This window comes from Tympanuchus pallidicinctus, unplaced genomic scaffold, assembly GCF_026119805.1.
Source record: "Tympanuchus pallidicinctus isolate F22 unplaced genomic scaffold, pur_lepc_1.0 scaffold4, whole genome shotgun sequence".
Classification (NCBI taxonomy): Eukaryota; Metazoa; Chordata; class Aves; order Galliformes; family Phasianidae; genus Tympanuchus; species Tympanuchus pallidicinctus.
The window spans coordinates 16,595,859-16,623,029 of record NW_026294758.1 but is presented as its reverse complement, the minus strand read 5'-3'; the positions used below and the strand labels follow the sequence as shown (position 1 = coordinate 16,623,029).

Sequence of the window (27,171 nt, the reverse complement as noted above, 5' to 3'; positions counted from 1 at the left end):
AGTGGCTCAAAACCAGCAGTTTTCCCAGGAAAAACAAACAAGCAAAACCAACTTTCAGATAGATAAGTACTTAATTGCCTCTTTTGGGTAATTCACTCTGAGGGGCACAATCTTGATTTGTATTTAAAGACCTCAAATTTTATAGTTTAGGAAATACGAAATGAGGGCAGGCTACATGGCTACTACATTATTCCAACATTCTAAAGCAATAGCTCATATGACTGGATAATGTTTTGTTAAGGAGAATAAAATATCCATTCTTACACCTATGTCTTACCTGGGAGATGCCAGCATCATTCACACTTAATGGTAAAACCCTGGAGGAAGTTTAGGCGTTTCCTATCCTTAATCTTCTAATCTCTCTAAATAAATAAATAAATAAAAGGATGATTTTGCACCTTCTCTTAGGAGTGATGGTGAATTTATTTTAAACAGTACAGACACAACTGCTATGAGTAACTGATGTCAACACATGTTTGAAAATCATATAACTAGCCTGCTAAATCAGAAACAAATAGCCTATCCTTTTTGTGTATTAAAAATAAGAAATAGGTAGTGAGCATAGGTGCAAGCTGTGTATTACAGAGATCCTAATTCACACCCTAGTCAGATTGCAAAACCAGTCATTTCACAAAATGACTGTAAATAGTGGAGATTCTTTACATGAAACACTGGCTATCCATTATTTCAGGTTATCGCTGAAGTAACACAAAAAAATTTTTCTGCTTGCAGATTTTTTTTTTTTAAACAGACCATTTAAAATTTATTTTTCAGATTGTCATCAATAATCATACCTGCGTGCACATGCAATGCTTATTTTTGCAATTAAGACTGACCTGATGCTGGCTTTTATACTTCAGCTTTATTCTCTGACATTCAAGTTACCTATTTTATACCTACTGTTAAAATTTTACAAAATCCTGGTCTCCATTCAGTGAAAACTGGAAAAAGATCTCTCAAACCAGAGAGAGTAAGACAGAACAGCTACTAAAGAGTTTCTATAGCATGATTCCATCTCTCACTGAATGGCAAAATGGTTATTCTCAATTCTTACTATGATGTGCTTTGATGCAATTAAGCTCTAGGAATGTGGTCAAACACAGTGTCTTCAAGTCTTACATACCTGAAGTATAATTGTTTGGGTTTGGTAAGAATTCTTGCAGAGAAGCCTGCAACCTGAGCTGCGAACAGTGGTAGTTAACTGGCCAAGGACTCAAGCAGCCAAAGGTTATTTGCTCTGGGACAAATTTGGATGGAGAACTCAGGAGGAATCTGCAGAGACAGCATATCCGGAAAAAAAGGTTATGTTTGTTTTAATGGCTAGTTACAAATGTAGCTGTCTAGAACAAATTTATTGATGCAGCAAGGACAGAGACAGAAGAATAGGGGATCAGAAGCAGCCACACTAGGTGAGCAGCTGATAGCAAAAAAAAAAAGCAGTTGTCTTGGCGTGCGTACGGAGTCAACTTGTGCTCATTGTCAGGTGCCCACCAACCTGCTCTCATTCACTCTCCTCAACAGAAAGGGAGAGAAAATCTGATGGAAAGCCTCATAGACTGGGATAAGAAGAGGGACACAGCTCACCAATTACTGTCACTGGCAAAAAAATTCTGCAAATCCTTGTCTCTGCAGGGTTTCTTCCTCATTTCCCACACTATATTCTTCAGATATCTCTAAAGTACAAATAAAAAATGGCTATGTTTAAGCAGTTGTATAATTTTCACAAAGATGGCAAGAGCACATAGGTGGTTAGTATAGTTAGGTATTGCTTGAGCACATTAGAGGCATAAGAATTATGATCTTTTGCATATAAAAGACTATGTTCATTTTCCAGGTCAGTAATAGGGGCCCAACTTTTCATGCCTATTGCACTTCATCATCATAATTAACAAAGCTTCACCATCATCTTCATCTTCAGGAATTCATTATGGAATACTGAACTGCTTAAAGTCTAATTCCTTCCTTCCTTCCTTCATTCATTCATTCAGATACTCACTGGCCAGCTAAAACCAACCAACAGATGTCAAGTAGCTTATGTGAATTGAATGCTGCTGAGCTCCAGACCTACTGCTTAATTTTAACTGGAATAACAATTTGGTTGGAATAAAGTTCATTAAGAATTCTTACTTATACATTGTTATGGTATCTGTAGTTTTCAGTCAGCCGTTCTTTCCATCGAAAAGTTTGGTCTGTAGTTCTAAATTTTACCCAATAACCAGAATCTTCTTTGTAATTTCCAGTCCATTAGTTTTGAAGAGTAATGACAATTACAAGGAGCACCAGTAACGCCCTTGTTGTTCTCACACCATTTACTATTTTTGCTTGAAGTACTTTCTCACAAAGCTGTGTAAATATTTACATTTAATTTTCCTAAGCAAGGTTTTAGTATCTCTCTTTTTGAAAGTGTAAGCCCTAGTGCAAACTTCCAGCATTCATTATTGTTAATTTAAAATCCGATATTGTTTTGTAGTTGAACACATTTTCCATGGTGGGGATCCACAGAACATTTATAATATAGGCCTACTTGTCAGCAAGGTGCCCCACCGCAGTGACCAGGCATGTGATCTAGGCAGAGAGTGCCATTTATGCAGCGTAAGTGTAAGGCAGATGAGGACAGGCAACCACCAACCCTGATGCTCTGGGAGCACTCCAAGGACAGCTTCATTTGTGCAGCTACGCTAGAATTACCTTAACAATAGCGTATTCACTATTGATAACCACAGAGTGACAATATAAAGATGAAAGCATTGCCCTGTAGGAGCTGGTAAGGACAAATCAAGCTGGTGTATCTGGCACTATTAGGACCTACTGGCACATCTCCCTGTGTAGCAGAGCTACATATCAGTAGCTCCAGCGGGGGATGAACTTCTACGCAACAGCCAGTCTGGACTTCTCTAATAAACAGAAGTTTCATCACAGTAATGAGACATCATCAAAGGAGGTGTTCTGCAAAGCAGAATGTAAGCTTGAATGCATTTATAAAGCCTTGTCTCCCCCCTCAAATCCTGAAACAGGCAGTCCTCTGTCAGAATGCACTCAGACTCATACCTGGTTTTCTGTCAGATCCCTAGCAACTTTCAAAACCCTACTGTGCAAGAGCAGAGCAGGCAATAAACTGCCTGGAGGGAAGTATGAAAGCTACAGGAACTTCATCTGTTGATGCTCAGTCCAGCTCCAGCTTCTCCAACTGTGATAAGGAAAATTCAAGTTGAAACCCAAGGCAAAAAGTTCTAATTCAGGCAAACTAGCTTAATTTTGCTTTGCAGATTTTTTAGAGATTATTTAGATTATAGAGAATATTTTTTAGAGATTATAAAGCAGAGATTATAAAACTACAAACATAACAGAAACAAACCAAATGAATTATTTGTATAAAATAACAATCTACTTAACACTTACATAACTATATTCTATCTTTCCCTTTATCTTACATGCAAAAAAAAAAAAAAAAAAAAAAAAAAAACCAACAAAAAAAACAAAAAAACCCAACATACTGTTATCTTTGTTATATCAAGGTACGCCTAATATTCCTGTTAGGGCTTAATTTACTTGACATTTCCCATAGTTTCACTATAATTAAATAATTTTTAATTTTACTAAATTTTAACCTTTTTAGCTGAAATCTTTCAGTCTGGTTCTTTGCCTCAGGACACAATTTTATGTGAAGTGTCAACCAAAAGAATACATCTAATGTGGCTGGGTAACATTTATATATTTTTGTATGGTTAATTGACTTTGACAATACTTATTCTAAGAAGAATTGATGCCTTGAAACAGCAGGTGGGAATCATGAACCAGTGGAACTGAAAATCAAGTGAAGGGAGAGCAGGAGCTACTACATCAGATAAGAGCTGGAGAAAGATGAGGTGCTGGATGTCAGGTAGGTGAAGGGCTAACAACCAAGTGAGAACATATGTACAAATAAATATGGATTGAAGGTAGGAGAGATCAAACATTGCAACTGGTGGTTGCTGGTGGAGAATTGCTGGGATAGTGTCAGATGAAAGACAATTAAGCCTGCATGGGAAGCCAGCTTGGAGACAGAGTGAAAGCTGAATTCTTTCCCAAGTCCAAGGCAAGGAAGATGTTATGTAAGCCAGAAGATGGAGGATAGAATGAAAAAGATGGAAGGGATGGGAAACTCGGTTTTGGTGAGGAGGAGAATGACAGCCCTGTGTTTATCCCCGTAAAAGACTCTGTAAACTTTTTCAGTGTTGCTGCTATCTGTCACTCTACCAGAAAGAGATGGGTCTTTCAGCTTTGAATTTTCTTTTCCTTCTACTGAAACAGATATAGGAAATTACAAAAGCACATAGAATGTTTAGGTCTTAGTCTCTTTTTCTAAGCTTAAAAAACCACTAAATCTAAATAAAAACATGATTGCGGAGTGATATGTGGTGAATTTAGGATATATCAGTATTAAGGCAGTTCATGCCTGTGTAATCAGTGTGGCCTGTAAGTATATATTATGTTATAATCTTTATCTGTAGAGTTAAATCTATCTATCTATCTATCTATCTATCTATCTATCTATCTATCTATCTATCTATCTATCTATCTGTCTATCTGTCTCTGTCTCTTCAAAGAACAGCAGCTCTTTTTGTTCATTAGGTGAAAAAGTCCTCTCCCAGGTTGAATCAAGATGTCCAGGTAACAAAATCTCCAGTCACTAATTAGTCCTCATAAATCCTATTGTAAAACTAAGAGCGTTCGCCTGAGTATGGTATGGGACACTATCAAGTACATTATTTATGCATGAAGAAAGAATTATGATAATAGTTGGAGTGTTTCAAACAATGGCACACTGGTATATAAGAAGGAAGAAGCATGTTTGAACTTTTTCTTAGAACAGGTAACTTGTTCATTAGTACCAGTGAAAATTCTTTCCCACACCAAGAACATAGAAAGGTTATTGTGCCACTGTTTTTCAGGCAGCAGAAATAAATGGGGCTGAAATATTGATAACTGAAAATTTTTGAATGTGGGAAGTATAAGGAGAGTTTCGTGGAAAAGGAGAATTTCAGAAAAGAGGAGACTCTGGAAAGGGTTCATGGCATGAGCTAACACAAAACAAAAAGTTTCCAGTAGGTAAATGGCAGTAGTTAGAAACTGATTCTGCAGTATTATTCATCACTTCTGGAAGTAAAAAATGCACGATTTCTACTGAGCCTTGTGATCATTCACAACTGACCAATTTTGGGGCATTATGGCAGTGGAAGTTGTGATTATGAAGTATAATGAGCTGGACTTTGAGAAATTGCACGTATCAAACTCCCCATGCAATTGTTAATCCATTAGTTTTCCCAAAGGTTAAGGAATTGCAGATATGTTTTTATATTTGTCACTTCTCAATAGGATCTTATTTTACCGGTATTCTTCCTGACATGAGTGGAGATTTACGCAGTCAGTTTGTACGGATTCCAGGAGGGAAGGGCAAACTACCTCAAAACTGCAGTTTAACCTAGAACATAGAACAAACAGCATGGACAGGTCAGGTGAAATCACAGGAAATATGCTAGCTAACCTTGTTTTTACTCTGTCTTGTGGGAAAGACTGGAAATTACACATTCCTCTTTTTTCATTTATCCCTATGTTTCACAAAAAAAATGTTATCAACAAAGCAGAAACCAAATAATCTGCATACATACCCACAAGGTTCTATTAGCATGAGCTGAAAGGTCTGTTCCTATAGCTCACACTGATGGAGTTAAAACAATACAGCCCCCTTTCTATTCCACAGTAATTAAAATGTTAATTTGCTAAGAAGTTTTGCTACTTTTCTTAAAAGCCCTAAACTTCAACATGTAAATATCGGATTTTGAAAACCAGCAGCCTCACAGTGGGGTATAAAATCTGTGAGCCAGGATAATGCCTTTAAAACATTCAGAAGCAACAACAAAATACTTCTTTTTTTTTTCTTTTTTGGACATGCCAGAAGGAGTTAACTGCGATTAATTGCTTTTTACTTCAGCTTATTTCATGATTAAGATTTCTGAGTCAAGGAATTGTCAATATAAAACAACATATCAAAGTTTAAATATCAGTAGTAAAACAGTACAGGAAGATACTCTGTGACTACTTAGAACTGAAAGCATTTTATTGAAAAAGGCCGTGTTTTATTTGGCAGCGTTCCATGACCTCCTACTGTTGACAAAACTAGCAGCAATTCCTATTTGAAATGTACCAGAAGATGATCCTGCTCAGCAGAAGCTGCTGCTTTAGAGCATTTACAGGATTTATCTCTAAATTAATATTTTCATCGAACACGCTCACTATACACCTTACATAATCTTTAAATTATAGGAAAACGCTAGAAGGGTGTTCTGAGAGTCGGCTGCTGAAGTAATGCTGGAGATTTATGGCTCTCTGAAGTCGACATTTGTAACTGACCTACAGCGCACCAGGGCTGCTATTTCCCTTTCCTGATTCATGATAAGTGCAGCTGTCTCCAAATAAGCCTCCAGAGCCCATTAATGCCCAGTTCATTCCCATATGGTAAATATGCACATCTCTAGCTTCACTTTTTAATGCTCTGTTGCTGTTAAGTTGAATAGAAAATTAGGTTTCCTGTATTTTCCTCCTTTAAAAATAAATTTCTCAAGCACCAAAGTAGTGACGACTTTAAAGACTCCTGCTCATACAATTGTGTTTCTGTCTAAATAGGTATTAAAGAAACAAGCAGCTAGCTACACAAAAGACTGCTAAATTGTATTCTCTTGTGTGATGGATTTTTTTTAGTACGGTCCCCTAGCTTCCTCACATTTGTTGTGTGAAGCATACAAAAGATACAACTAATTAACAAAATCATTTGCAGGATGATATGAAGGTAAATATTAAAAGGAAAGAGAATGCACACTTTTTTAAATGTCAAAAAGCCCAGTGCATTTGTCATCGCTTTGCCTCAATTTGTTTTTCATTAATAAAATACACATTGTTTTCCATTTGGAAAATTTAGCAGTGGCAACACATTAAGCACAAAGCTCTGTCTCTTTGGAGATGAAGTCTTTGTTTAAGCCTCAGCGATGCATTTTTGTGTGCCATTGTCTAATCTGTCAGATTGGATGAGTGTGTGTATTTAGGGGTGCAGAGATGTGCGGCCACACCTGCTGTGCAAAGCTGCAAACTCGCAACTCTCCCGACCAGTACAATGTGTTGCACTCAGAGCTCCTTTGTTGTGATGGAACTGCTGGTGGCTGCATGGCTGAAGTGTCACAAGTGTCAGGCCTCATTACAGTCACAATAAGCACTCTAAAACAACCTCTTATTTTGTCCATTTAACATTGAGGGGTGGGAAATTAAAGGCTAGATAGGTTTTGTGATGACTGCCTGTTCACCAGGTTGTGATATGAAAACAAAAATTAAAAAGGTCTGATAACTGAGTAAAGCCTGTTGTTCAGACTGAATTCCTTCACCTGAAGCACTGTTTTATAAATGACACCATGAACACTGTGCAAACAGGTGATGAGTCATTTAGACGGCATGCTAGCAAGTTATCAATTTATTTTATGGAATTACTTACGCAGAGTTATAGGATGTGCAATATTTAACAAGACAAAATAATTCCTTAAGTTTATGTTTTCACTCCTTTTTTTACCACGTTGGTATATTTTCAGTGATCCACAAACGAAAGAAGTGGGTTTAGATTTCAGTGTATATGTTTGGGGAATATCTGGATTCCAGGGTTTGTATCAGCTGATTACAGAGACAACAGTTTTGAACCCTGGTGAATATTATTTCTGAATTCTTAATTGATAAGTAGAGCTAAAACCTGCACATTTGGTTTGAAGCACATCTATCTGTTAGTTATACTGTCTCCCAGCCATGTGCTGATTTTTACACTTAATTGGTGAAATACTGACTTTTTCAGTAGGAAGCTGGAAGTACATGAAGAATACAGATATATCAATTCATGCCAATAATTCAAATACTTGAAGGGTTTTGTATTTTTTTTGCCTATATAGGACATGCTGAATCTTCTGAACAGGTTTTCTCTCTATAAATCATACCTCTGACTTTTATTTTTCTTCAAAAATTTCCTTTTCAAATATATGGCTTTGTAGTTTCGGAGACATTTTCACCACAGTCAAGATATGGGTGATCATCACTAATTAAAGATTACAGCTGATGATCTTTATAAAATTATGCTTAAATAAAACCTACATCTGTTGTCACTCATAATACAATGCAGTCCACTGTAGGATTAATCGATTCTAATCTAGATGGGTCTTTTTAGGGACCTTAGACCTATATGGCCTCATTAATTCAGATGGTACGTGACAGTTCAGAGGTTTCTCAAACCACCCATAGCCTGTATAAACAGACTCCTGTGCCAGCATGGGATGCACACTGTTATCAGATTAGAAATTCTGTCTTCCACCTGAAGTGATAAGGCAGCAAAACTAAAATGTGTGGACTCTGTTTTCTTCATGAACTGAAGGTAATCACACGCAGTATGATGATCCTATGGCACAATTAAGTGCAGTAACAGTTGTGGGATCACTCATACACATGCTTCAGTGTCATCAGTAACATAACAGCCACCGTGAAAACATGGAAAGGAATATAAATATTATGAAAATTGAAGAGAAAAATATCAGAACTTAAAAACAGTGTAGTAGTTCAGATACCCAAATAGTTTAAATGTTGCCCATTTCAGTTGTCTTATAAAATGCTCATAAAGAATTGCTGCACTACACAGGCAATATGTGCTGCCTTTTTCCCCCTCTCCACAATCTTTTAGCACTTGCCATTTGCCTGAGGTCCAGTCCTCCTCTTTTAGTGACCTCTCTCTTTCTCATCCCCAACCAGAGATATATCTCAGCTTTTCACAGCAGGTGTGATACCCTCCATAAGGGTGTTACAGCACTTTGAAGAACAACTGTACCCTGTCACAGAAATAGCAAAATGAGTTACCAGGTGCTAACACTGCTAGATCCTCTCCAGCTAGAGCATAAATACGAACCTCAAACTGTACAATTCAGAAAACTCTGGCACTCAGTCAGACAAATTTTCTCAGGCTTCGTAGTTATGCTCTATGTCAAAAATCTGACAGATTCCAGAAAAGAAGAGGAATATGCATTTCAGGTGGACAGTTTGCTCTCCCACATGCTGATGTGGGGAGAAGGTAGCATGTGCTGGGTGAATGATACCACCCATAAACTTTGCACAGCCAGCTAAGCCATGCACAGAGACACCTCCAGAGAACATCTTTTAAAAGCACAGCTCCTGTAACCTGCCATTTTAAGGATAAATGAATTCTTGCAGGACAGCCAGTAGCAAATTTTCCTTGTCACAGCCCTCAGGAAAGTTTTGTTTTAACTTACTGAAATAGAAGAACTCTGTGATAGAGCAAAGATGAATTAAAATCACACCTTTTGTCTGCCTTAACATCTGAAGACCCATGCCCTCAAGCTCCTGAACTGTTATGAAGTCAATTACAAGTAGCTCTGAAGCCATCTTGCACTCTGCTTTGATGAGATAAATGAGATAAATGAGATAAATACTAAAATAAATATAGCACCTTAACCAAATGGAGTTAAAGGCCATAGAAAGTCCATGAACACCCGTGAAATCACTAAATTCGGTTGTGATCTGAGCCTTGAAGTTGGGCTGCTCTATTTGGAATTATACATAGAAATCAATTATGTAATTAGATTGGTTAAAATGGATGGAAAGTACATAGCAAAAGGGAGAGCTAAGTCTGTGCTGAACACTGAAAACTCCCAAATTTTCCAATTAGGGTGCAGAGAAACCTACAAAGGAGAACACTGGGAACTTGTAGGGGACGTACCTGAAAGCTGAGGAGGGACTTTTTGTCAGGGCATATAGTGACAGTATGAGAAGAAATAGCTTTAAACTGGAAAAGAGTAGATTTAAACTAGATGTTAGGAAGAAATTCTTTTCTATGAGGGTGGTGAGACAATGGAAGTGGTTGCCCAGAGAAACTCTGGATGCTCCATCCCTGGAAGCATTCAAGGCCAGGCTGGGTGGGGCTTTGAGCAACCTGGTCCACTGAGAGTTGTCCCTGTCTAAAGTGGGGGAGTGCACACTTTTATCATAATTTTATTTCCCAACTTCCATGACTTGTTTGCATCAATGGGCTCGCCTATTTTAAACCTTCTGAACATACTATGTTGTACATGAGAGATTCATAAGATGGTTGGTTCCTTTAGCATGAAATTCATGAAAACCTACTGTGAATAAATGATCCCTAAAAAAAAAAAGAAAATGTGTTATTACTTTTATGGAAAATATCAACAGTTTCTAAAGACTATTGTCAAAAATATATCCAGATCTTCTGGTAAGAATCAATATTCTGACTTACATTTTTATGTGCCAGATTAGTCTTTATATTTGTTTTGATAGAAAAGCAGGCAACAGCCTATTTCATGGACAATAAATTCAAGATAGTAATGAGGAGATAGTATTGCCTCAGCTAACTGCACACAGATTGGAGGGTCACATATTTGACATAGATCTAGTATGTCCCTTAATGAATCTATATACTTGATTAGAGTTACTGTCTTTCATAGCACTACGTAGCTTCACATCGAAAACTAGCACTTTTTTAATGAGGTTAGGAGAGTCATTCTGTTTTAGAAGAAAATAAGCTTTAGAAAATTTCAAAAATGTTCTAGATTTCTTGTGAATTACTTCCTGTGCAAAATGCGCAGAGGGATTCTTCTGTCCTGATTTCAGAGATAAACAATGTTATATGAAAATCCTCTGTGAAATAAAATGTGCCATATTATATTAAAATGTATATGTAATTTCACCTTGAAATCTTCATTTTTTGCTTCTCAGAGATTTTTCCTTTTTCACTCCCTAATCTTCTCTATTATTACCGCTACGCAATTTTTAATCTACAGTGCCTCTGTTACGTGAATATCTCAACTCCTCTTTCTCTCATCTTGATTTCATACCCTACTTGTCAGTTTTCCTTCTCAGGATCTTTTTCTTCCCAATATGTCTCCATTTTCCGACTCCTCTTTTTTACTACTGCTTTCCTGTTGTCTGTTGCTTATTCAGTAAATCTAATTTTCCATCAGGAAATGTAACTCTCATCCTTCCTATTAGCTTTTATAGAAATTTGCATTAAATAGAATTCAATTCAACAGCACAACTAAGTCCAATCCATTCAGAGGGTGGAGATTTGGCTCCACAAAGATCAATAGCAGATCTTTTCTTGGGTCAGGACTTCATCTTAGAAAAGTAGGTAGCATCATCAACAATTTCAACCTAGAAAATAATATGGGGATAATAATTCAAAAAAATGCATTCCCATTTCTAATTTAGAAGATCACAAATGACTCATACCGTATTCCAAGTCATTTCCCAATAAAACTGCATGAATAGCAATCCATGCATGTCACATATGGAATCCGCATAAAATAAGAATAATAAGGTGCAATTGGTAATTCTTTACAGGGGAGCCATCCAGGATGTAAAGAGCAATTTCCAGCTGAGACAAGCTTAGCTTGGCTAGGAAGATAAACCTGTTCTGGCTCAATCTACTAAAGCTGCTGTCTGTGCAAGAAGCAGGGTCCATTTTGAGCTTTAGCTGTTGCAGCATGCAGAGCACACATGGGATGTATAGGATATAGCACATGTGCAGAGTTTGGGATAAAAAGACAATTACACTGTCTAAACTCAGTTTGCAGCAGAGATGTTTGAGCCCCAAATTCCATCTGTCTTTTAACAGCCACCATATAGATTAAAACCAAATATCAAAGGAGTGTAGACGGAACACAGTTCCCTTGGTGCTATCTAACCTAATTCCCTGGGAAAATATAAATTTATACATCTTGGGATAAGTAGCTCTTTTGCCATGTAGATCATTTTGTCACTGATCCTGATGGGTAGCTGTCTGAGAATTAACTTCTTTACCTTAAGACCAATGGAGCAAGAATTCTTCTGTGCTTTACTTTTGCTCTATGTCTTGGATGAAGAGAAAGATTTGCTCTGCTATTGCACACTGTTGGAGCTCTACTCTGGCTAGCCCTGTGAACATGAACTATTGGAAAAAATATTTATTTATCTTTGTATCACCTTGGTAATATGGTAAGGACAAGTGTTTGTCTTTCATTAATATATACTGCCCTGTTCTACCTCCCTCTTAAAACTTTACAGCATTATGCTATAATGTTACTGATAGAATGTGTATATGTTTTAATTTCAGATTACTTTGAATCTTTTCTTTTCTTTTCTTTTTTTTTTTTTTTTTTTTTTTTGGCTTTTCTTCATGCTTTTCTGCAAGATATCCCTGTAAAAATCTCTGTCATAAAATAGCTGGCATAAGCTATACCCCTTGTCAATCTGTCTTTCAAATGCAGGGATGGTGTTTTTCCTGGTATTTGATTACATAATTCTTTTATGTACAGAGTGATGGCTCTTGTTTCATTTGCCACCAGGGCTTCTATTTTAGGTCAGGATAACAGAAATACTGCAAAAGGAATAAGTAACAACATCAAAGTAGAGTACTCCAAAATTTATATGTAACACAAATATACATATATATACATAGATAAAATAGGCATATTCTGAACTCTGGACTTAAAACAGAAGGCTGAACACTGATTTCAAAACTGTATTGTTCTTACATATAACTACTGGACCAGAAAATGAACTTTTCAGCAAGCAGCCAGCTACAGAACAGCCCTTTCTATGTTTGATCAAAGTTTAACTTTTGAAACACCATTCACATTTCATCAACTTCTCTACAAAGATGGAATTCTCAAAACACAGGCTTTTTGGATACATGGGCTATTCCATCATCTACTATTCAACAATGGGATGAGCTGTGCAAAATTGAAAACAAGATTTTTAAGAAGTGATATTATCATTTCGGAGCCAAGAGCAACACTGAATGCTGGCCTAACCTGTTTCTTCAGATGTAATTTTTCTGACACATGCCAACCGTAATCTCCCTTTTCTTATTATTTCTAACAAAACCTCATTGTGCAAAACTAACTCCAATGGAGATTAACCGATTTACAATCACAGAATCATTTCCACTATCTCTTTTCATTTATCACGTAATTTGTAGAACATGACACAGGTAAAAATTCTGTTGCCTGCCTTGAAGAAGTGAACATTTCTATTACCCATACCACAAAACAGGAGGGAAAATTTTAATGTAACAGTAAAGTTACATTTTCTACCAGCTCTTCACTATCAGAAATTCTTGCGTTTGATATCCTGCATTTTTTTCCTCCAAGAGAATAAAGAATTATTCTGTGAGTGATAGCAATCTATTTTTCTCTCCTAGCAGGGATACATTAACCAGGAAGAACTCTGCACATGTTTATATCTCTTCGTGTAGAAAAGACAACCAGACATACCCCCATTAAAATATATCAGTGAAAAATAACTTCTTCCTTTAAATTAAGTAATATCTACGTTTAATGAAGCTCAGTTTATAGTGATTTTCTGGATGAAGTGCTCTTCTTTCAGTCTAATTATGTGCACAGCTTTCAGACAACAAGGAGTGTCTTTAACATTAGATAAGAACCTAGGCTTTTATCTCAATCAATAGTCTTTAGCCTTTGAACTCATGTCAGAGGAAGACCAGTCTGTCACATTCATTTCTACCTGACCTCTTTCTTCTTAATGCATACTGTCATTTACAGAAGAAAAACACAGAGATATACAGTACATAAACAAGTAAACAATTTGGGGCATTTTGGGTATGAGGGGGATGGGATCCTTTATGGCTGTAAAAATGTGTGACTGTAATGATGATGTTAAAATTTTCTTGTTTCCTTTCACTGGGCTTTGTGTATCTCAAAGGAGCCCCATATGGTGCTCTTTGTCCGTGTCATTACCTCGTTACAGCCGCTGTCTGCCAGCCAAAGGTAGAACACTGCAGCTGTAGACAGCGATACAACTGGAATTGTCTAAGGTCAACAGTGCCGTAATTACTTTAAAATGTCAGCGTACAATAAAATACAACAGTTCATCTGGCAGAAAGCAAATTAGCTTTGACCATAGCGTAATTACCCTTTTCTCAGCACCATTAGAAGAGATCAAATCTCCACATTCAGTGTTTGAGGAAAGGCCATCAGAGTACACTCTACCTGACAAGGATGCACATTTGCCATTTTGAGATGTAATTAATTGTCCCTATAATAGAAATTTTTATATTTGACTCTGGAATTGAAATGTGTAATAACCTGGCTTCTTCATATTTAACCATTTCCACTCTGAATAGATATGCATTCCGAAGTGAAACTAGATGATATCAACATAATGAAAATGTGTTAACCACTCAGTCAGTCAGTAAAAAACTGAAGCAAAATTATTTTTATCAATTAGCTTAAGCATGATTGGCTAGTCTCTGATTTCTCCAGTGTAGATGAATCTGGACTAACTTCACTGACAAAAAAGATAAAACTCAGGGATTGCATAGGCTGCAGCGACTTTGAAGTTCAGTTCATAACATTATATGGGCTACAAAGAGTTTATCCAAAGGAGAAAATAAAGAATCCAAAAGATACGTGTACTCCCTACCCCCAAAAGAATATATATATATTTATATATTTTCCAAACAACTTCTCCAAATTTCTACATTCAATCACATACTGATAGCTTAAACCAAAGCCTAAATACTATTATAGGCCAACTTCAGCTCCTGATTCTCACCTGAATTTCTGCCACAGTCTCTTGTGATGCAGATTTTCTCATCAAAGGTGCCAGGATTAGTGCCTTACATTGAACCAGCTACTTTTTCTAGGAGTCTTATTAACAGCATCTTCACCAGTGTTGCAGCAATCTAGCTAAATGAAGAACAAAGGGTAAGAAGCAGACCAATGACTACTGTTGCTGTAGGGCAAAGTAAGGTGCCTTGCATGCATGTTCAGTTTCATTACTCTTCAAGGGTGCTGAAGAAGCTCTAAGCTGATTGAAAATGGCTTACAATGTCTGAGCATTATACCACTATATATCTGAATGTGGATCCACATGAAATAGCTATTTCGTATCAGAAGTCCCATACTGAGTATTTAGGGAATTCCACCAAACTGAATTCATTTATACTTGTTGTGCGGTGAGTTTTATTTATGTTCACCGAATTTAAAATTGGAGCATGTTCTTGTGACTCTAGAACTGAAATATGGAAGGCTAGATTAAGATAAAGAAGCTCTGAACATAGTTGGTAAGAAAAAGAAAGGATGTCGTAAGACACGCCAGAAACATGGCAAAACTTTTTTTTCAAATACTTCTTTTGTAGTCATATATATTTAGATACATTCTTGGAATGCAATACAGCAAATAACCCCTGAAAACTGAAAAATATCTAGGCCTACTTATTAATTCTCAGAACATTATCAGGTTCTAACTGGCTCCTCTCCCTGCAGTGTTTGCCCTATCTCAAGTGTCACTTACAAGTCCTTGGATTATTATTGCAGAGTGATAGTTATACACACAATATGAATGCAAACAAAGCATATTTCTACTGAAATGAATTCTCAGCAGTACTGGGCAGATAATCACAAACTGGCAAAAGCCCGAATGTTTGCTTTGTTAAAAAAAAAGAAGTAAGGAAAAAAAGAAAGACATGGAAAAAAAAGGAAAATAAAAATAAAATTGAATGAAAGAAAAATCAAAAAACAAAAAACAACACCAAGACCCAAAATACCCCCAACCAAAAAAAAAAACTGGGGGGAAGAAACTCAGCTCCCTATGGCTTTGCCTGCTTTGTGCCCACAGCTAGAGCAAATGTGTCTCACTGCAAGTGGCTGTACATGTTTGAGGATGCTACTGAAGATCTAATTCAGCTTTCCACATCATTGGATCTGAAGCTCAATCTTACTCATCTACTCATCAGTACTTGCACTTAGAATGAAAAGTTAATGGAAACTCAGTGCACTCAAGTGGGAGTGAGAAAGGAAACACGAAAATAAATAGAGCCCAATCACACAAACTAGGTTAGAATAGCTCTCAGTCCTTTATTTGATTTTGAAAGTTTGTGTAGCAAAGGATATAAAAATAGAGTTAAAAAATGTTGAATCCTATGGAATAAATAACAAAACGACTATGAGTCAAATAACTTATTGTGATAGAAATATCCAATAAAATAATGATAATAAAAGATATAGAAGATAACAAAAGGTAAGAAGTGAATATACTGCATGTAAGATACTAGGTTTCCATTATGAAAGACAAATTTAGTACCATGTGTATATATAATATCATGTGATTTTTTTTACTGATTGCCACTGTATGACCTGCATTTGTCTTCAGGAACACAGATGGCCAGAACAGCCAGAAGATACAAAATATGCCAAGTATGCCAGCAGTACCATCCCTGACCTCAAGAAACGTGATTGAAAAAATCCAGTTGAGATCATGCATCAACCAAATGAAGATGTATTGAATCTGGTTTTTATTTCATATGTGCATAACACTGTAATAAAGTCTGTTTAAATCCAGTACATTCAATTGTAAACTCATTGAAAATGAATTCCAAACACTTGAAAATATGAGCTTGGGCCACATCGAAATAAGGCAGAACTCAGGGTCAAAATCTAGCCTTACTGAGAAACATCATGGTTAGCAAAGTTATTTTCTTTTAACAGCAATGTTCATAGACTTTCCTTAATCAAATCTCAAAACTTGTTTATGTTTTATACGAGAAAAAAACTTGTTTGCATGATTTTAACCCTTACAGATAGTCCATGGAGTAGTAGAGCATTTGTTTAATTCTCTGCCATCATATACTGTCATGGGACCTTGTAAGGGAGATACTGATAACTTTACAGCTGTAGAGCAGTGCATTCAAAATTCCTTCTCATGATTAAAAAGAATCTATAGATTCAACCTATTTTAAAAAGAATCTATAGAATCTATCTAGATTCTATATATATCCTATCTACAGATATATCTATATACAGATATAGATATACAGACAGAAGAACAAAATCCCGGGAAAAATGTGTTCAGGTCCCATCAAATCATGTGATGATATCCATGTTACCTTTCTCTTCTTTGGTTTTCTGAATGCCTGCTATACTACATAGTATCTTCCTATGAATTAGTTGCATGGTTTTGCATTTGACAGTTCTTTTCTGAAGGAAAAATGTCCATTAGATCTGTTTTCCCATCATCTTATCCAAGGTGTCTTTCCTAGGTAATGATTGGTAGTTCATTATTCAATGATTGGTAGTTCATTCAGGTAGCCAAATGAAGACTAGGCTTTTCCACACTCTAATCCTAGACAAAAACCTTAACGCTTTCTGCCTTTAAAAAGGATTTATAGAAATAAAAAGTTTAAGATGTGCATATTCCTCTGTACCCAACACTAGAACCAACCTAGCAAATGATGATCCAACTCTACCTGGTTTATACTGAATGATCAAATAAAGATTCAGAATCTCAAATTGCTGTCACAAAATATTGTAGAAAAGGAAGAAAAAGTAAACACTGAAGTTTTTCTTTTTTTTTTTCTGGCTGACTCAAATGATTCTGATTCAAACTCTATTTTCATAGTTTGCCAGAAAGGAAAGAACATTTTAAAGGTTGACACATACTTATGTACAGTGCAAGCATCTCCTGATACACACTATCATTGGCCACACCAGACATTAAATATTCTCTATTTTCTAATAAAGAGATAGATATATAACAGCTGAAAACAAAATATGACATGCAATTTCATAATGTTCAATACAGTGCTCACTCTGCATTCATAATAGCACTTTGGTTACATAAACTCTGTAAGTTTCCAGAGAAATCCTGTCACATACAACATTAAACATTATTTACATTTAATTAGGCAAAATCAAATCCTGCAAGTTAGTTCATTAGATTTCTCCAAGGCCAGTTGTTTATGCAAGCACTGAATCATTAGTATGCAGATGCTTCCATAATTATAAGGCTGTCAGATAAGAAACCTGCTGCCTCGGACAGATAAAGAAACTTAGAGATAGTCAAAGATATAAACCCTGATTCAGCTCTATGGTGTTTAGAAAAATTTAGCCTGAAAATGCAGAATCACACATAGACATAAGCTGCACATGAATGAATTACCAACATTAATGGCACTTAGATTAAACAAACAAACAAACAAACAAACAAACAAAAGGTTCTTTATTTTGAAAGCAGCACCTCTGAAAGACATGATGAAATTCAAGGCACGGCCAATATGTTCTTACAATTATTTTTTATAATACCTGAATACTTCCCACAACTACCATATATGTATGATGTGGTCCACATTGGACTCCAATACTCTAACTTGGTAAAGTTTTCTCCAAAGGTACAAATTCATTTTTTTCCCATAGTTTACCATACGTTTCAAAATAGCAAAACATTACTGAGGACATAGAAGGGCAGAGACTAGAATTCTTTTATGGGTACATTATCTTCTACTGCTGTGGATACACAGAATGAAAACACTCAGTTCTTGAGGCTGAAGCATCAGATTGACAGAAGGAAGGGAAATTCTGGCTCATTTGAAAATCCTTCTGGCTCAGAACAGGTGCTGACTTTGCTATTAAAACACCTTCCCTCACAGAAAAACTCTTCTGTTGCTCTTATTGTATAATCCAAATCACCTTCTCATGCATTCCTAACCTTTGCCACTACAGTATTTTTTCAGACTAAGTAGCAAAAACATATCAGGTACCATTTCAACCTTTCAGTGACAGAAAGGCATTCTGCTGAAATTCTGTTCTTTCAGTCCTATGTGATCATACTGGTATATTCATTAAGTTGACAAAATCTGAGCTTTACATATGCATTCATTACCTAAAGCAACTCTCAGTTTTAGCAGTTTCAGCAGTTTCAGTGCTTCCTCATATTCACACCAATGTACTAGATCAAGTTATGTTTGTATCTCATGAATGATCTATTGGCCTTTTCCACATTTTATGCACAATGTGAGGGCTTCAATCAGGAAAATACTAGCTAAATCAATAGTTTTTTTCAATAGGTAATGGTCTTCAAAAATGTAGATTGGGTGCTGCGAGAGAAGGAACAGCATATAAAATAAAAATAATGTATTGTGGAAAATGATGTACCCTAATATACTATATTTGGTGTTGTGATGATGGCTTTTTAAGGTATGATTTAGAGGTAGGCAGAGAAGAGCTCAGGCAGAACGAGGTTATATTATGCAGAGAGACTGCAAGGATTAAAACTGGTTGGTTTAGCAGGGGACAGGAAAAACCTGACAAAGCAAAGTTACAAAAAACGTAGACTAAGCTCTTCTATGAGAACAGAATAATGCTCACTGAAACTAGATAAAATTCAAAAGGAGTTATCTCATTAGGTGGTACACTGCCTATAGAACAAAATGACATTGAATATTATTAAGATTTATATGAACAACACTGGAAACTTATTTTTGGCTATGTTTGTGAATACCCACAGGTTAATAGTAGAGAAGAGATTAATAGAGAAAAGATTATACGTATATTTTACATCTGTATAGCTCGAGGTATTAATATAAATATCAATAAAAATACTGTTTGCTGTAGTGGTGGCAAGTGTTGATCAGCTGTTTAAGCAGCATGTGCTGCTTAAATCTTTTATAATTTTTTCCAGCAGTACAACGCCCTCTCTGGTTGGGCCCTCCCACAACTGTATGTCCTTTCTTTCCAACTCTGCCTCTATTGATAATCAAGGAGTGTAACACTCATCAAACGCTCATTCCCCTTCAATTGTTAGGAAATTTTTCCTGTGTAGTAATTCTCATGCCTCCTCAGGCAAACTGTATGAAACACTGCAGGAGAGAGGATGGAGACTGAAATGAGAAACTCACCTAGATTATACAGCAATTATTGTATGAATTTTTATTCATTAGCACATTTTCCCTTTTTTCCATAGCCCAGTCTCTTAAATGTACAACTTAAACTTGGTCACAGAAAGAGGCTTGTGATTAATAAATCCTTAGGAGGCAGAAAGGATAGACAGATGATGCCACGGTCCCTAGACACGTTCAAGGTGAGTTTGAAAGGAGTCATGGACAGCCTGATCTAGTAATTTGCAACCCTGTCCAAGGCAGGGAATTGGAACTGAATGGGCTTTATTGCTCCTTCCAACCCAAACCATTCTATGATTCTAAGAATACTCAGAGCTTTAGTGGTGATAGCAGCTTAAAGTACATTAGAGATAGAAATATTGAAATCTCATGATGTTAATATGTAATAATTCACAACACCAGGCCATGGGAATGGGACCTGAGGAGATGAGGGTGGGATGTGAAGCTGTGAAAATGTTCGTCTGAACATTTTCAGATGGCAGCACTGGCTGTATTATGTCTGGCAGGGCCATTGGCAAGCCCCTAAACCTGTGGCGTGTCCATAACTGTGCAGAGTCGTCTGCAATTGGGTGATGACTTGGCACATTTTCAGCAAATGTGTAGACAATATGAACCTGAGATGCCTGCAGTCCCCTCATAATCCTGCAAGTCTGCTGGTCTGCCTGCATATGGGAGAATCACAACCATTCTGCAGGTGCATCACAAGGACCAATTGTGGGTTCAATCCTATTGAACATTCTCAAGAGTGATTTAGATGATGGAGCAGGGTGTTCTCTAGCACGTCCACTGATGATCCCAAACTGGGAAGAACAGCTGATGCAGCAGAAGGCTGTGTAGCCATGTAGGCTAGAGAAATGGTCTGATGAGAATCCCATGAATTTTAACAAGAGGAAGTGATAGTCCAATTCATGGAGAGGAATAGCTAGAGGTACCAGGGAATGTAGCGATCCTACCTGGAAAGCAGCTTTGCAGGTAAGACCCTGGGCCAACAACATTCTTCAAAATACACTTGGAAATGGCTTTGGCAAGGAACATGGAGAATGGCTTCCAAAAGTACATTGGCCAGAAAAGGGAAATCCAAGAAGTACACCCCCAGCCCACTAGAAAAGTAAGACAGGAGAAAATGTGAAAACTGACAAGGAAATGGCTGTCATTTGAACACCTCCATGTTTTGACAGCTGAGGACATTTGCCAGGAGGTGCAGACACAGCCAGTGGAGACCCCTGATGAGCAGACATCTCCCATTTGTCTCTGCCCACTGGCTGACATGGCCGTGTGGTACCCTGCCCATACACCTATTGCAGGGTCTGCATCCAGTGCTGTGCCAGGGCTGACTGCATACTCTGCCCTCAACCCATCACTGCCATCTGAGTCCAATACCAGGCTTCCCAGAGGATGCCTTAGCCCACTGATCCTGAGGGAAATTCCAACAGACCAGAGAGCACAAGGAAAAAAACATCTTCCCACTGATCCTGGAGGATCTCACACCAACGCGTGCAGTGCTGTCCATCAAGGCTCCCCTGACAGCGCATCCTCAGCCTACACTGATGGTGGGAGTGCAATGGATGCAGCTGGTTTAGGTCACTGAGGGACATCAAGGATGATGAATGGCTGAGACGAGCCTGAGAGGAGCAGCCAAGCACTGAAGACCAAGTATGACACTGCATCAGGCCTCAGTTCTGAGTGGGGGGACCAGCCTCCCCTGGGGTCACCATAGGAATGGATGAGTGCAGTTCTGAGGGCGTTATGGCCTCATGGCAAAATGGCTAACAGAAAATATCTCCTAAAACCCTGGCAGAAGAAAACACTCACCAATCACCCTGGAAACTGCAGCCTGGGAGCCAGGCTTTTCTTTCTGTTTGGCCATGGTGAGACCACACCAGCAGCTCTACCCAGTTCTGGGCTCCCCACTCCAAGATAGACCGGAGCATATTAGAAAGAGTCCAGAGACAGGCAGCTAAATTACTTAGAAGGTCTGGAGCATCTCACCCATGAGAAGAGAGCTGGGACTCTTCATTCCAATAGAGAAGGCTCAGAGGCATCTTGTCAGTGTCAATAACAAATCCTGAAAATGGTGGCAGAATAATTGCTTCTATTTCCTTTGTCAGGGTGAAATGTAAACTTAACCTAGTATTTCACTGAAAATAAAGGATAAGGAGGGGCTTTGGCACAGTGCTTGGGACCCCTGTGGATGCCATTGCCTCTTGGTCCTCCTCTGGAGCTACTTATCCTGCCCAGCAGCGTATGTCCACACAGCCTGATCTTGGGGGGTTTCAGGCCTTCTTCTGAGGCACCTTTCCCACAGATCTACCTTGGATGGGAACTGGATGCGCTTTAAGGTCTTTTCCAAAACAGGCCATTACGTGAGTTTGTGACAATGAAATCAAATGTGGTGGCTAAATAAACCCAAGTTTGTTCCAGGCACAGGAATCTTTGGAAATGCTATACCACAAAACTTAACTCAGTGCATGATTGTTGTCTCATGGTTGCAATTGCAGTGTGGATACTTGTGGAAGATTCAAAAACTTGAGAGCTGAGGAGTGAAAATCCCCGAAGTCCTATGTACACAGCTCCACTGAAACACTAAAGAAGCTGACAGATACTTTTGATGAGTCTTCCAAACTTTCCATCCTTCAAAACTCCACACAACCTGCTTTTTTTCTCCCATTTTTTTTTCTTTTAACTGAGTGAGCCTGTGTGCCATGGGGAGTTCTCCAGCTTCCTCACTGCCCCCAAGCTCTCACAACTCTTACATAGCACAAGGGTAATGTGTCTCTAAAAGCAGCAATTAAAATAAGACCAGTGAATCTCTAATAGTAATAATAGATGTCAAGCACTACAAAATCTCTGTGCTTACCCATCGACTTCTCCTATTACAAACCCACAAGTACCGTTTTCATAAAAGCACCTTTCAAGTAATCTGCCTTATACTGAAATGTGACTGCTACTGTGTACTATTTTAAAAATGGCTTGACAGAATTGCTAATGTTCTCATTCCTTCAGGATATTTCCTAATACTTGTAGCCTTTTCATGTTTCTAATTAGGCCAGTAATGGTCCCTGAAGTTAAACCAATTAAAATTATTTACTGTGACACATAGTGTGGAGATAATTATCTGATATCTGAATCTAACTTCTGCTTACTTCGCAACATTACTTAATAGAAAACAGGAAAACTGATGCCCATGCTTTCATTTTACTTGTCTACCAAATGTGTTTGCCCTATAGCAAACTGTTTAAATTAAGCATTAAAATCTTTGTGGTGCTAATCAAAATGTTTAAAATCCACTCACACTTCCTTTATAGTTCTGAGAAGCATATAAAACTCTTACACATTACCTTTTACATTATAGTTGCTGACCAATGTAGTATTATTACCACATTTTACATAGATAATGCAGCCTCTGCACTTTCTAAAGCCTTTTCCAATTTTTTTTGTTTGTTTCTGTTGCCAGCATGCATGCAGCAGAATAAAGACTTTTTTAATCTTATGAACAGAATACAGTTAAACTTTTTTCTTTTTTTCTTTTCTTTTCTTTTTTTTTTTTTTTTTTTTTAAGCAAAGGTGTTTAGTCTACTCGTATGATTTTGACTATCCCATTTCCCTTAACTGAATTTTTCTGGGAAAAGGTGAAACTGATTTTCAGAGGCACCGAAGTCGATAATTTAGGCAAAGTTCACTTAGTAATTTAGTGATTTCAAAACCTTATTGGAGGAGGAAATACTTGAAACAAAAGATACTATACAATAAGTTCAGGGGATATATAATATTTTTCATTAAAACATTAATACTTTAGTATTCCCCTCAGAAAAACATCAAAATGAAAGAAAGGAGAAAATCTACAACCCAAACTCTAAATTTGGAAACAATTTGGCCTGCATGTAAGGTGAAACTGATTGAAGTTTTCACAGAGAAACCTGAACCAGTAAAAGAATTTCTGTTTTTGCTTAAACCTCTCGAATGCAAATTGCAATAATCTAGAAAGGTGTTCAACAAACCATATAGGCTAGCCAAGACAACTTCCACAAGATATCACTCCCATAGCACAGACAGTGGGAGGATGCTGTATTTGTTTTGCCAAATTCTCTGAGCTTTGTGGCCAACCTGAAACATAGTTGAAGTGTTTATGGATTTGTCTATTTCAAATTTAAAGTTGCATTCATGCGCTTTACTCCTACCTGCAAATATATGTATATGAACTTTGTGTACAAGAAATTTGCTCTACTTATAGATTGAGAGAATCAAGCCTGTAGAAACACATGTAAAATAGGCAGCAATACAACATGCTGCAGGAATGTGATAGGAGGCCAAGGGGAAGAACTTTTGGAGGATGAAGGTAGTTCAACATTTCATGCTCAGCTGGTCACTTTTTTTCTTCTTTGGAAGATTTTAGTTAATTAAGAATGTAGAAAAATATAAGGAAAATATCTTTAGAGCTATTGCCCCTTTCTCTCAGCATTCAAAATGCTAAAAGGTTTCAAAGCAATTATAATATTTAATGAATAAACATATTTCTGCATCATCATTATTAAATCCCTTCTACTTCCTTCAATTTTGCATACATCACAGTATTTAATTTACCATAAAGTTTCACTAAAATGAGTGAAGCAACTGCAGACATTGGTAGACATTGTTCTTACGCAGAGATGATTTCATGTTTTTGGAAAATTTCTCAGTTCTGATGAAGGGGATGGAGTTAGCTTATGGACAGTAACTAGTGTTTACATCTTAATTTACTAAATATTTCTTTCACTCTCTTGTCATTGCTAACTAATTCAGATACTTATATTCTTTTATCTTAGTGATCATCAAAACTAATTAATTCTTGTCTGCTCATAGCGCTATTGAGAGCAAAGGAATGCACATCAATTCCTGTCACGAAGGAGTTAAAAACTCCTCAGCCTTCACTCTGGAAGGTTTGCTCTTATGCCCTTTTAGACAATGACAAGCTGTTAAGTGTAAAACTAATTAACATTTCAAAATCTAGCGTTAATCAGTAGTACTCAAATTCATTGGGAACTCTGTTCTGCTGAGCTTTTCCAATTGTTCTTTTCATACCATAACTGCCAAATTATTTTGCTGCTTTTAACTGCTGTTTACCGCACTGAAAACACAGTGAAACATTAAAAGACTAAAGTTTTTAGAGATACACCTGTGGTATATTTTTTAATACCTCCCCAAAAATCTGGTCTTTATTCAGTGTTCCCTCTCTCTCCTTCCCCCATAGTTCTCTTGAGTGGCAGAGCTAATCCTCAATCGTTTTTATTGTTGTGTTAAATGTTGACTTACATTTAAAATAAGAACTGACTGTTATCTTAAATCTTGGACCATGCCCTACAAAAGGAATTCAGATGAAATCTAAAGTCCCTGCTGCAGAAGACATATCAATATGATTCCCTTTATGTTAAAAAGTATACATATATATATTTTCTACAATCACAGTTTATATTTATGAAAGCAGAATGATCATAGAATCATAGAATCATGCAGGCTGGAAAAGGCCTTAAAGATCATCGAGTCCAACCATGACTTAACCATACTACCCTAACTCTAACAAACCTCTGCAAAATCATATCCCTGAGGACCACATCCAAACGGATCTTGGGATGGTGCCTCAACCACCTCCCTGGGGAGCCCATTCCAGCTCCTAACAATACTTTCTGCAAAGCAGTTTTTCCTGATATCCAACTTAAACCTCTCCTGATGCAACTTGAAGCCAATTCCCCTCATCCTGTCACCTGTCACCAGTGAGAAGCAATCACCTTTCAGATATTGGAAGAGAGCAATAAGGTCTTCCCTGAGCCTTTTTCCCAGACTGAACAGCTCCAGTTCCTTCAGTTGCTTCTCATGGGTCATATTCTCCAAGCCCTTTGCAAGCCTTATTGCCCTTCTTTGGACCTGTTCCTGCATTTCTGTACTGAGGTGCCCAAAACTGAACACAGTACTCAAGGTGAGGCTTCACCAGTGCCAAGTACAGGGGCAGGATGACTTCTCTAGTCCTGCTCACCACACCATTCCTGACACACGTCAGGATGCCTTCGGCCTTCTTGGCCACCCAGGCACACTGCTGGCTCATATTCCGCCAACTGTCCATCAGTACAAGAAGTCCCTTTCCATCCGGCAGCTTTCCAGCCACTCTTCTCCAGGCCTGTAGGGTTGCCTGGGGTTGTTGTGACCAAAATGCAGGACCTGACACTTGGCCCTATTGAACTCATACAGTTAACCTTGTCCCATCAATCTAATCTATCCAGGTCCGTCTCTAGTGCCTTTCTACCCTCAGGCAGATCAACAGTCCCTCCCAACTTGGTGTCGCCTGCAAACCTACTGAGGCTGCACTCAGTCCCCTAGTAAAGATTGTTACTAAAGATGATAAATAGAAGAAGTCCCAGACTGGCCGTCAACTGGAATTCACTCCATTGACCACAAGTCTTTGGGCCCGAACAACCAGCCAGTGTTTCACCCAGCGGAGTGTATACGAGTTTACACCCATCCAAACTGTAGGCAGCCAGCTTCTCCACAAGAATATTGTGGGGGACAATGCCAAAGGCTTTACTGAAGTCCAGGCAGACCACATTGACAGCCGTACCTTCATCCACTAGGTGGGTCACCTTGTCATAGAATGAAATCAAGTTTGTCAAACAGGATCTACCATTTGTAAACCCATGCTGATTGGGCCTGATCCCCTGTTTGACCTTTAATTGCTCCATGATGGCTCCCAAGATTATCCGTTCCATAACCTTCCCTGGCACCGAGGTGAGACTGATAGGTCTGTAGCTACCAGGATAACCTTTCCATCCCTTTTTGAAGATGGGCGTCACATTTGCCAGTCTCCAGTCCACCAGGACATCCCCAGTTAGCCAGGACTGATGAAAAATGATGGAGAGTGGCTTGGCAACTACATCCACCAACTCCCTCAGTGCTGTAGGTTGCAATCCATCTGGCCCCATGGATCTGTGAGCATCCATCTTCTGGAGCAGGTCCAAAACCATCTTAATTTCACATTACATATAGTTCATAGAAACTGGGAGCAATTTTCTACTATAAAGAGGCTAAATTGCTCAGGCCTGCTGTTGAATACAAGCTCTAAGATGCATTTGGATATGTCCTAGTGTAGACCATGTCCAACTTGTGTCCTATACGCCTGTACTGCAGCTCACTCTCTTTTCCCATGCCATTTTGATGGTGGCTCTTCCCAACCCTGAACAATTCTTCACTCAGAGCAGCCCAGACAAGCCTAAAGGTGGGAGAAATTATCTTGGTCTACATATAGAATATACAATATAATTAATGTGTATTATATAAACTTTTTTTTAAACAACATTTTTAGTATAAAAACTATGGCAATAAAAGGATAAAGATAGTGGAATATTTGACCTTGCTTTTGTGAAACTGATGCACCAGTTCAATCAAAC

General features: G+C 37.8%; 1 long non-coding RNA gene across 1 annotated transcript; it reads left to right on the top strand.

Annotated features, from left to right (window-relative positions):
• Nucleotides 1–1,250: 1,250 nt before the first annotated feature.
• Nucleotides 1,251–16,391, top strand: LOC128089412 (uncharacterized). The gene is made up of 3 exons (XR_008210505.1): nucleotides 1,251–1,409; nucleotides 3,778–3,880; nucleotides 16,240–16,391. It is a non-coding gene; the product is annotated as an uncharacterized LOC128089412 (long non-coding RNA).
• Nucleotides 16,392–27,171: the final 10,780 nt, after the last annotated feature.